The 12,300-nt window shown below is 38.3% G+C and overlaps 2 protein-coding genes across 10 annotated transcripts in view; one reads left to right on the top strand and one right to left on the bottom strand.

The window, feature by feature from the left end:
• The window catches only part of LOC105198996 (teneurin-m), a 535,513-nt gene that overhangs the window by 262,028 nt on the left and 261,185 nt on the right, over window positions 1-12,300 (top strand). The window lies entirely within an intron of this gene.
• LOC105198997 (sialin) overlaps window positions 1-12,300 on the bottom strand; it is a 197,903-nt gene that overhangs the window by 151,951 nt on the left and 33,652 nt on the right. Inside the window, exon 2 of the mRNA XM_011165877.3 lies at window positions 6,865-6,899. The gene's annotated coding sequence lies outside the window, so the exon portion shown is untranslated. The remainder of the gene's footprint in view (window positions 1-6,864; window positions 6,900-12,300) is intronic.

Below are 12,300 nucleotides of genomic sequence, written 5' to 3'. Positions count from 1 at the left end.
GTGGCGGGGGGTGGAGGCGCGGAGAAAAAAGATGCGGATGCGATTTGCAAGACGCCGGTCGGGGAGGGAAGAGCGATGGTAATAGAGGAAGTGGAAGAGGGAGAAAGGCGGTGGCAGAAGAGTAAAAGTCGGGAAGGCAAATTTCGTTATTGCCTGCGACAGCCTCGAGGCACGCAGCGTCTATAAAGCGTTGTTAAAATAAGAAATTGAGTGTGATAAAAGTGTACAACAATAAATATATAAATAATGAACTTCAATAGTCTCGATGACGATATAATTCACAGTTATTTTCTTTACCGTGATATTTTAACACGAGTGTACTCGCGCAGTTTCTTATAATAAATCATATTTAATAAAAAAAAAATGTTAACTAATAATGTTAAATAATGTTATAAAAAATATTTCTCCAAGTCCATATTTGAAATTAAATCTTTCGATATGCGAAATCTATTCATGCCAGATTAAGGTATTAAACTCATAAATAAAACAAAATAGATCGATTTATACAATTATTACACATTAATGTATAAAATTCAAATCAATTTGTAATTATTTGAATAATACTACCCGCTAATGGTAGTTGTTACTTTCTTGCGGCTATATCCTATTTGGTAGCATTAAAATTTTACATGAAACAAATAACAAGGTAGACTGAACAATTTACTGGGTTTGCATGATTAATCATTTCGCATCAATTTGCGAAACTAAAGTTGCGTGCCGTAATTATCTGAATATTATTTTGCCCTTTTTGGTCGAACGTACCCGTTTTCTTGCAGCCACACGCGTGTCTATGCCTATACGGAAGCACGTACACAACCCACGTATTCCTATTCCATGGTTCTCGTGAAATTAAAGCGAGAGTCCATCGTTTTCCTCTTTCGGTCGGGTCGCTGCTATAAACTTCGCGAGTTTATTGTTTCCCGCGCGCAGAGTAATTTAAAGGACTCACCCAGCTAGGGCGAAGCCAGGGCCGCAACCAGACAGGATCGACAAACATCCCTCACTCATAATTAATTCTCATGCAAATACGATTTTTTATAAGACTGGAATTTCGTGTACTGCAACACTAAGATAAATATTACGTCGCGCCTGTGCATTCTCATTTATTATAATCATCTATATATATATTTTAATTAAGTTAATGAAATTTTTTCAGTATTGGATATTAAATTAATCAAGTTTAAAATTAAGATTTTGTTAAAGCAAAGTTGTTTTAAGAAGGAAAGAGAGAGAAACTAATCTCAAAATGAGATGTTATTTTCCCTCTTAAAGAGGGCAATCCGTCAAAATTCCTAGATTGTTTATGTTTAATAACGTGCCTAAGTAAGGAAGACGTTTCTGAAGATTAATGCAAACTCCCTGGTACGGCCTATATACTCCGTCGGAAAATACACTCAAAACGATTAAATATATATATTAAGCGAAGCAAGGCAGAAGGGTCCATTTATCCCGTCTTACGTACTGTACCCCGCTGAGTATACACGCCCGATTACTTTAATTCAGGGCCTGCGACGGCGATAATTCATTGCGAAGTAGAGGGCAGCGATTTCGCCTTTAGGCCGGTTATTTGTAACCAACGATCATCTTTCTCCGGTTCTTTGCTGACACCCCTTCCCTGTCCCATCTTTACCGCCTATCCATCCGTACGACGCCCACACACATTCGGGCACCACCCTTCGAGATTGCTATCATATTTCGAAGAACGATTCGGAAACGTGAACGCCGTTCATAAATTCGCAAAAAAAACCGATCGCCTAAACGCTTTAATGAGGGAACAATCGAAACAGCGCGTACATTGGTACGGTATAATGCTATGACCGACTTTTCATAGCCCGGAGACTCGCAAGCTGAAAAAAAATCCAGATATACTACGAGGTAACTAGTTAAAAACAACGAACGTCTAACTTCGTGCCTCGTCGAGGAACTTCGATCAGCCCTGAGGATTCTCGTGTTAAACAACTATAATAAATTAAAGAGCATGGGTGGCCTCGTGGTATCAGGCAATGTTCAACTCTCCCACACAATGTTTTATGTAATCGACCTTTGCACCTCTATTGTGAATCTCGCAGGTGAGTTGATGATGTAAAGACAACTTTACCGTAAGTAAAAATTATTTAGCTCGGAGCGGCGTCAAGCATTCAAACTCTCACTCGCGATCCATTAACTTATCCAGAAACAAAATGTTAATAGACTTTCTTACGATCTCCCAGACTCTACACAACGAAAGTACTATTCTATAATTATTGCTCGCGGTATATAGTTTTTTTACATGACATAAAAAATTCTTAGCACAATCCAAAACGGTTAAACAGGATGAACATAAATTTTCCGTGTAGTATTATCTCTTCGCCTCCAGCCTCTTTGTCTTACAGATGTATTCGTGTTTTCTACATGATCGATTACAAGAATCTTGACGTCGCCGGGATTGTATACCTCGGCTTGTTCTATTTGTGGGAAGACGAAGGAATATAGAAAGTGGTCGGAGAAAGGCAGAGTGAAGTGTAGCGTGAGGGGATCTCCATAGATCTCGCGGTAGGCTAATTAAACGTCGGGATACCACCCTATTAGCAGCAGCACCTTGGGGGGTGCACGCAACTTCGGTCTCGCCCCCATACAGCGAACCGGACTAGCTCCCGGCAATTATAAATCGTCAATTAATAAGCGTAACTCCTACCCACCTACCGTGGCGTCCCGTTGGTTTGGAAACTTCAAGTCGCACTGCGGGCGGGGGTGTAAATCACCATGAGAACCCGAGCTCTTTCTACGGCTGTTTCCACATAGTAGCCGAGGCCGTGACGCTTTCACGATACAGGGTTCGCGACAAAGGGGTCTTGACGAAGGCCGAACTTGCTCTCCCTCGACATGAAGGCAAAAGTTTATTAAGGTGGAAGCTGCCGTGGAATTAAAGCCAGGGAAACTGCCGCGGAGGTATACGAGGTGAGCAAAAGGCTCCGGTGAAAATATTAGTGATTATCGTCCCGCTCGTATTCGCAGTACTCACGAAAATGACTATAGAGAAAAGTGTATAATAAAAAAGAAAGTTCAGAGAGAGAGAGAAAAATATGACTTTTACGTTGGGTGGACTTTTCGACCTACATAGCATCTCGATGATTATTAATAAGACTGCGATTTATTCATTTGACAACTTTGATGACGAAACTGATAAATTGTCAACATAATAAAATTAAATAGAAATCGTATATACAAGAAATAACACGCGTATACCTTTCATATTTAAAGCATTGAGAATATTAAATTGAAATGAGCTACAAAGAGCATGTTATAATCAAGTTAATAAAAAATTACTAACAAACTAAAGACATAAAATTATAAACGAGAGCAGAAAGAGCGCGATTAGTGGCATGCGAAAGCGAAGCAAAATGGAGCCTGAAGACTTCGTATCTCGTGCCAAGAGTTTTCGCCTGTTCTTCCCTCTTTAACCCCCCGTCTTCTCTCCGCTCATTGTCTCCTCCTCCTCCTCCTCCTCCTCCTCGTGTCTCTCCTTTCTGCCTTTTCTTGTTTCGCTTGTTGCGGATATAAGCGAGGCGTTGACTATAAAATAATGAAAATTTATGGCTCCCCATCCAAGGCTTCACGGTGAATGGAACGCAAGGGGTACGCAATTTGTAGAGCTTTCAGAGAGCTTTGCCCCTGGCCTGTGATGAAAATGGCGGAGCAACGGTGACAATTACCAGGAACCTTGTCAACCCTTTCGGCCGCTTTCTCTTATCTTCTCTCTTTCTTTCTCTCCGTGCTGCTTGCACTACCGGTTACAGGTGTACTCGCTTTATCGTCGTAACTGGATAGACACCCCGATCTCCTTGATCCTTTCTTCGTTATTTACAACGCCGAGTTTCTCGGGAAACGAAGCTTTCTACGTGTCGTTTACGCGAAATAGAATGATCTTCGAGCTGCTAGCATTCATAGCACAAAATGCGTGAAAAATCGTCGTTAACATAAACTGAACTCTTTTATAAATCATCTCGTTATTTTTGTGAGTTAACCTTATCATCTGAAGAATATTTTTTTGAAAATAAATTTTGGCTGTTTTAATCTTCCCAATATAAGGTAACCGTCTCATTAAACTTTAAAATTTTTTCTAAGTTTTTATCAAATCTAAAATTAAAAACCGATAGCCAGATTCCAAGTATGAAACATTTCTAAACATTGATTCAAAATATGGGACAATTTCAAATATTTATGTGAGTGCAACTTCTACTTTTGACCTCGCTGTCAACAACAGAATACACAAACTGAGCAGCAAACTGTTGCAAATAAGTCACGTCCATACGATACATTAACGTTATTTGTTCAATTCGCCATGTAATTACTTAGAAACAGCAAGTAGGCCATATTGGGTACTGGGCCATATAGAGTACACTTACCCTACTTGAAATCTTTCAAATGACACGCGTGGAGTTAACGAATAGTGTGATTAAAGAAGCGGTAAAGTTCCTCAAGAGATATCTTATCCCAGAAATATCTTGAAACGAGGAAGTACGAATCGCTCAATGCTCTCAGTTTGATGAGCGTAAGGGCTGAACGCCCGTCGATCGAATAAATAGGTACTTTCTGTATTCCGCTCGTATCGTTTGTGAATAGTTTATATTCGTTCGTGGAATAAGGAATAAGCGGTTTGTTCGCACGTGAGTGCTTCCGACATGGCATACGTGGATTTGAATACAAAGTGGGTAGAACATTGGGTATCCGCGCACAAGGAGGTAATTGCATTGAATAAAGAAGGATTTGAAAACGTAAAAGTGTCTACACTTATCGCCATTCAAATATGTGCATTCGAGATTCTCAATATTCACGATCCAAAACGAATTTTCAGCATAATAACGCGAATACGTTCCGATGCTTCGCTTCCCTATCTTCCACTTGATCGACTTGCAAATGTAACGTTATCATCGATTACTTATATTTGGAATTGCAGCAACATATGTACGTAAGTAAAAATCGATACTTTGTGCAAACACAGAATAAAAAATTCAACGATTTTTAGTATTTCTCTTCAAATAATTCAAATATGCTCGAAGAAATCAAATAGAAACTGATTACTTTATTCGTTTTATGATATATAAACTAAATTTTTGTGATTTTGAAACTGTCATTTTATGATAAACGTTGAATAAATAAATTCTTTATAATTTTATAAATTTTAAATATGTATATTACATTTACACGTGCGAACAGCAACGGTAAAATAAAAAGTGTACTCCTTTTTTTTATCAAAATTTTATAATTTTGTTAATTAGTTAACAGTAGTAGTTGGTAATAGTAGAGCAAAACTCGACGCGCGCGTTGAATAATAAAAGCATTGGATTTAAGGAACGTCGAAACAGATATAACTTTCTCTTTGCACCCCATAATCCTACTTTTTCCCGTTGCTTCCGCGCAAAAGTTGAAAATTCCAAACTTGGCTGTCCGCGCTCAGAGTCGATTTCCTCGGGGACACGGGACAGGCATGGCGTTTCTCGACGAAAGAAATGTATTTACAGCCGCGCAGGGAGTTACGTAGTCGCAAAGGTAGAGGAATCTCGGCAGCGTCGTTAACGCTTCTCATGGAAATATTACCGTGTCGATTTCATGAGATATTGCGTTACGATCGGGAACGCCTGTCGCGTTACCCGCGGGAATACCGTCACGTGTATTTCGAACGTACGCCGGCTACCTAATCGTACGCATCGCCACGCATTCCTCCAAAGCGTGAAAATCCAACTGGGACTCGTCGCGAAGATACTCTCTCTTATTCGCCACTTCGTACTTACAGTACGGTAGCTGCGAAATCGTAAACTTGAAGGAATTTAGAGTACTATCGGGAGTTTCCGATATAGTACCTGTTCTCGAAATAAGACCGAGCGCGAAGCAGACTCATGATCTCGGAACAAATTGTGTAAAATGATGAAATAATTATGTCAGATTCACTCCGCGATGTTTAATATTAGATATTAAATTAAAAATCGCGTTTTAAAACGCGCATATAAATTTACTAAATGCTGGATTTTTATAAACGTTATAACGTTACTTCTTTTAACTTTCGCTCTCCATACACTTGCATTATTTTAATATCTTTTTCTTCAGCACACATAAGACATCATGTGTATACGTGTAATCTAAAATTAGATTGGACAACAAAACTTATGTTTGTTAACAAAAAGTTTATAAAAAAATTTCTACTCTAATTCCGAATCAATAATTTATGTATTGGTAATTAGAATATTACGAGAGTAAGTGATTGTTTAAATAAACGTGTGTCATAACGTCGGAGCTTAGTAACGAAGATCGTTCAATAAACCGCGAAATATGACGAAGCCATTGCTATAATTCTGATGGCCGATGCGATAGCCAGCGGTCTCGCGCAGCAACCAATAGCATATAGCCTACAGTACGGACGCAATAATGCACTAATGACGTCACCAGAATAAACAACATTTTAAATATTTGCTCGACCGATATTATCCGTACGGAACTTACGCGAAATATTGGGATGCAACAGCGGCAAAATATCAGATATCACCCTATTGGTGATATGCGACGCATGAAAAACGTAATTTAAATCGTTATATCAAATTTCAGCGCACTTGATTAATGTCAATCATATGTAATATAACCGAGCGTCGATGCCGAGGTTACCGCGCGTGATTCATTAGTACGGTCATTAACACGTTTGTCGATGACGCGATTGCCAGGGGCTCAGATACGAGCAATATTTTAATTCCTATTTAAACGCATCGATTATTCTTCATAAAACATTTTGTATTTTCAATATATGCTTAATTGGACAGATCTTGCATTTACATTACCGTTTATAATGGCCATCTCGCAGTGAATACGATTTTAAAAAGAGTACTTTTGACTTACCACACCGCAAAACCTCTGTGTTCTCCGTCTTGCTCCTGTAACACAAGATTAAATATCAAATTTAAAATCTTTTTTTCTAAAATAAAGCAATAAATTTACATTGCCTAGCACATTTTTCGTATAACTTAAATTGTATAAAATATATTAAATCATGCAATTAATTAAATATTCGAACAGACTTGTTATAAGAATAGTGTCTTTTAAGATCCAATATAATCATATGTTATAGATTCAAAGATAAGAAAAAAACATATATTGATATAAAAACCGAGTCAGAAGACACCGTAGCAATACGATAGCGATAGAGTAACTGGAACAATTCACTAAAGGATTTGCTTCACAACGAGAATAAATAACACGATTATGAATGAAGCGTGACAAATCTGCGGACATTAAGAAACGCTGCAGTGAGAAATTGTACAACGGGATGGAATCTTTCGCAGACGAGGTTTATATAGCGTCGCACGCTGTCCCGCGGACATCGATTTTTCATTTATAAATAAGGAGGTCCAATTACTCCATACTCGCATCTTACAATTAAAGGCGCGCGGTTTCAACAAGAGACGTTCGTGATGCTTGCCGTAGAATACCGAGGATAAGTTAGAGCGGCGGAATTTACGTTTATACATCAGCCGAGAGATAAATGAATCCTCGTTAGGTCGAGCACGATGAACCCTCGTTTGCATCATTTCCGAGGCTCTCGATCAAAGTGAAACTTCCTGACTTCCCGATGTCGAGAGGGAGAGAGAGATAGAAAGAGAGAGGAATCGGCATATATTGAGCCGCGCGGCGACCTTCAAAGAGCCGTTTGAAGCATCGAAAGGTGTGCCCTTAATGTTTTACCGCCGATTCCATCAGCGTACGATTGCCGATGTTGCAATAATGATCTCGTCACTTCGTCGGAGCTGCGGTCACCGCAATTTATTCTTAGATGCATAATGGATATGGATGCGCGTTGCAAGATGCAGTTACGTTAAACGTAACACTGCAATCGCGCGAATTCTATTTGCCCGTTTTACGTTGATTACGTCGATCGTATAAAGAGATCGTTTATCCGGTTCGCCGAAGTACATTTGGCAGCGAGACTTCGAATGGCAACATAATATCGGATGCGAGAAGTGGTCATAACTGGTCATAACTATGTTACTGACCGTTATGTTTCCGCTCTCTTCTGCAGTTTAAGATCTCGCAGCAAGTTGGATGGTCTACATTTGGCCGACAATGTCGAATGTAACACTCAAACGTCGCTTCGCATCATCGTTACGATTGCAAGAGTCTTTAAGTGTGCATCATTCGATCCAATCGACTATTTCCGTCGAAATCGAATTAGCTTCAAATAAAAAGACATTTGCAAATTAAATGAATTTGCCAGACGTGAGTAACATCAATGCTCACTAATTTCAAATGTCTGATAAAACGATGATTGGCAATGCAGAAGAACTGTAGTTTTTAGCGATACAAGAACAGTCACCCTCAGTGCTCTCGCGTTGTTATATTAATATCACTCCCTCTCTAAATGACACAACAATTTTTTATAAGTGAAGATCTGCATACGACATAAATCATCGAGCCCCAAACGTTACAAAAATAGCGATGTCATCGATATATTTTTGTGGCGCATGTTTTTCACGCGCGGTAATTAACGGAGGAGCTTCACTCGGGGAAAGTTCTCCCCGCCATACCGGAACCGGATGTTTCCGTCGTCGGCTGTGTTTTTTCCTACCCCTTGCAAGTATCATGCACGTATCTGACTTTGACCGTGACTCAGCCCGACCGGCTCCGACATTCAAGTTGTATCAAAGGGAGAACTGATAATATCGCGTGTTAGGTTCGGTGTTGCACTCCCGAACACCGAAATTCTCTTTCATTAACACGAATGTACCTGCCAAGACGTTGCCGCGAAGTAAACGTATTTGATTCCGTGATGATAAAGGTCGGTATATATCCATCATGCACTTTTAGAACTCAACCGCACGTTACTTCTCTGATACACAATTCAAAATTTTCGCAGTATAATAAAAAAAAAACCGATATATCATCCAATATAAGCTTAATGTATTATCCAATAAAAACTAGATTTTTTTTTCAGATTACTGATACACACGTAAACACATTTTTTAAATATCTTTAAAATACGGTTTGTAAATTTGCATATAAATAAAAATTTTACAATAGAAACAAAAATATACAAAAAATATTACTAAAAATTTTATGTGACATAAACCATAAATATAATTTTATTTAAAATTATTACCGATATATCTGAATGTAATTTGGGTAATTTTTCACAAAGGACTGAACGCAACAATGCAATACACCACCAGCTAGCAAAGGAAATATTATCATGGATGTTGACACCTGGCAGTGACAGTTGTCACTAACACGCGACACGCTTCGGTCGGCGCGTGCACTGGGTACATTCAAACTTTGAACACGTGCACGTACACGTGTGTGCGAGCGAATTTTCTGTCATCACCTAACCGAGTCAACTCGGGAAAATTACCGTTAGAGAAGGTTGCCTCGCAAAAAAATGCTGATCGCCGATGGCGAGAATTCGACGATTCCGATCAGTGTCAGTTTGCTAGTCATCGACGCTTCAATGATTGCTTTATAGATGGGTTCCCAGAATCGCGAACCGTCAATTTCCTGAACATGTAGCGTACAATAATTGTGTATTATTACACGCTCCGTAGCCGAATGATCTGCAGAAACGGCCACATCGAGTATAGTACCAACACGACTTTGTTACGTGCTCGCTCAATGCCCAGGAAATTTACATTGTAGCAACCGTACAATGCGAATCACAATTGTCAATCAAGAAGTTTCCAATTAATTACAAATCTTAGAACTTATATAAATACATGCTTTTGTTATTTACGACATTAACGCTCATCAAAGTTTTTCAAATAAATTATAATAAATTTACGCGTTAAATAAACATATAATTTATAAAATTTTCTATAAAAGAATTTTTTTTATCACGACATGTGTAAAGCAAACTTATAATTGTGCCTTAAAATTGATCGCGATCAATGGAGATAAAGTAAATGTATTACCCTTGCCACTCTTCTTGGGTGATATCCCGCCGTAAGCCGAGCCTTTCCACTTTAAATTCAGGTTTTCACGATCGATTGGCCGGCTTTGCAGTCACGATATACCATTACATGCTACCGCGTTAAGAACTGGACGACTTACGCGAGCACGAGCTTCAGGGGTTAATGCGACGCGAAAAGCTTTGTAATGCAATAACGACAGCAGCTATAAAGCTTGAGACTGTAGGCCAAGAAATTACGAGCTTTCGAAGTGCGAGCGCAATTTATTCAGATAAGCCTCATAAAATTACGGCTGGAACTGTATTGCTTATGGAATAAGACACATATGCTCTTTTGAGCACATATTTTTGCATTTTATGAATAATACGCCTTAGTCTTTTGATATAAAGTACCTGAGCTGAATAAAGTCCAGTTAATTAATTTTATCATTTAAAAATTCTATTAATATAAGAATATTGAATTAAAGTGAAACTAAGTGAAAATTAAATTATTCAATCATTCATAAAAATAAAATTTTATCTTTTTTCATGCGTTATATTTATTATTTATTATGCATTACACTCGAATCCCAGGATGGTGTACGCGTATACTCTTTTCCTGGAAAATTTTAAGTTATAAATAAAAGTATTATACGCGCGTGTGAAAATAAGAGAAAGATTTACAAAATATGAATAATTATACGCAGCGAACGGATAGAGTTTGTACGTTCAAGGCACTTTGTTCGCTGTATAATATTCGGTTTTCGTTTTTACTTGTGTACACATTTGTGCAATTTAAAGATAAGATAAACTATATATGTTTTTTTATGAACAATTAATTATCTATATAAGATATATTTTATCTAGATAACCGGCAGTTGCAGTCTTGCCAAGAAACTCTAGCACATCTCACGACAACGAGAATGCACTTCGGAAGATCTCCATTCATAGCCATAGATGCATCCGCTTATGTACAGACTGTTTCACATTGCCAGTATTAACCGTCGAGTGCCCTCCCAATTAGATATTAACAATTAAACTGGGAAATTTATTGCAGTTACAATATTGTTATTTGTTTAATACAGATAATGCAAAATATTGCAAAATATCTAAAACTAGTTAATTTTTATACATTTTTATACGTACTTTAGATCTCTTTTAGATTTTTATACCATTTAGACTGAATACTAACAAGATTCAAAAATTCAAAACTTTAAAATTACCATAATAGAAGATAAAACTTCGATTTAATTGGATGTAGTTTAGCAAAATTTAAACGGATTTACGGATCTTCACGAGAGATTTAAATAAAATAAATTGACAAGCGCAAAATTAAGACAGATAAAATTCGATTAAATTTTTGTTACAAAAAAAAAGTACTTTTAGGTTCAGTAAAGGATTTATAGTTGGAAGCACATTTGCAGTAAGTTTGGAACACCGTATAGAGCGGATAGTGTAGTTTTCACCCGAGAGGATTGCCAAGCTTTTCCTCCCGGACAATTCGGGCCGGTGCATAATGCTCCGATTGCAACGTACATCCGTGGTAGCGAACGGCGAGCGAGTGTTACGAAATGGTCAAACGAACTATATAGGTACCTAAAGGCGATAGTACAACGCAACAAATCACCGGCAAAGGATGCACCTCCGGTCTCCATAGCGGTTTTCTTTATCGTCGAAACCACACGCCGCGTAAAAAGCGCTTCTTTATTGCGGAACGACGACGGCGAGGAAAAATTAATGCACGTGTAGTATGATAACGGAGGTTGAAATAGGCGTGCATTTTGGATAACTTCTAATCTCATAGATAATACGTGTCATGAATAACAATTTTTAGATTTGTTCGTGATAAAGGTATGATTGAACGGCATGAATAATTAGCATAATGTGTATTCTTTTTTTTTCTTTTAATTATGGTAATGGAAAATTTACCGAAAATTATTCAATGAAATTACGTCGGTTTCAATTCGATACAAATTATATATATTGCACGATGGGTAAACTGTTTTGCATATCTTATAGATCTCGTTGGATCTCGCAAAGTATGGTATACGTCGCCTTTCGTTGGAGGTATGCCGATGCATTAACGAGAATGGCGTGTCTCTGAAAATCGTTTATGACTACGGAAACGCCGTACTAAGTTTTATATAAGACGCAACACACGCGAGAGCATTCCATTAATTCCTGGCATTTCATCGACCCAACTTCCGTCCTTTCGGCGTTGACTAAAGTCAGAGCGACGCTACGTTTTCATCTGGAAGCATACGAAACGGCGTATTCCGCAAGTCCTAGAAACTTGAGATGAAAACGGGGTCGACCGATTAGAACCTTCTCGAGCAAGTTGGGAAAATTATGAGGCTCGATTATGAGTAGATGCATAGGAATTACATAGACGGAAAAGCGTTTGA

This window comes from Solenopsis invicta, chromosome 2 (genome assembly GCF_016802725.1).
Source record: "Solenopsis invicta isolate M01_SB chromosome 2, UNIL_Sinv_3.0, whole genome shotgun sequence".
NCBI lineage: Eukaryota > Metazoa > Arthropoda > Insecta > Hymenoptera > Formicidae > Solenopsis > Solenopsis invicta.
Note: the sequence above shows the minus strand (reverse complement) of the source record. Positions and strands in the feature narration are given on the sequence as shown.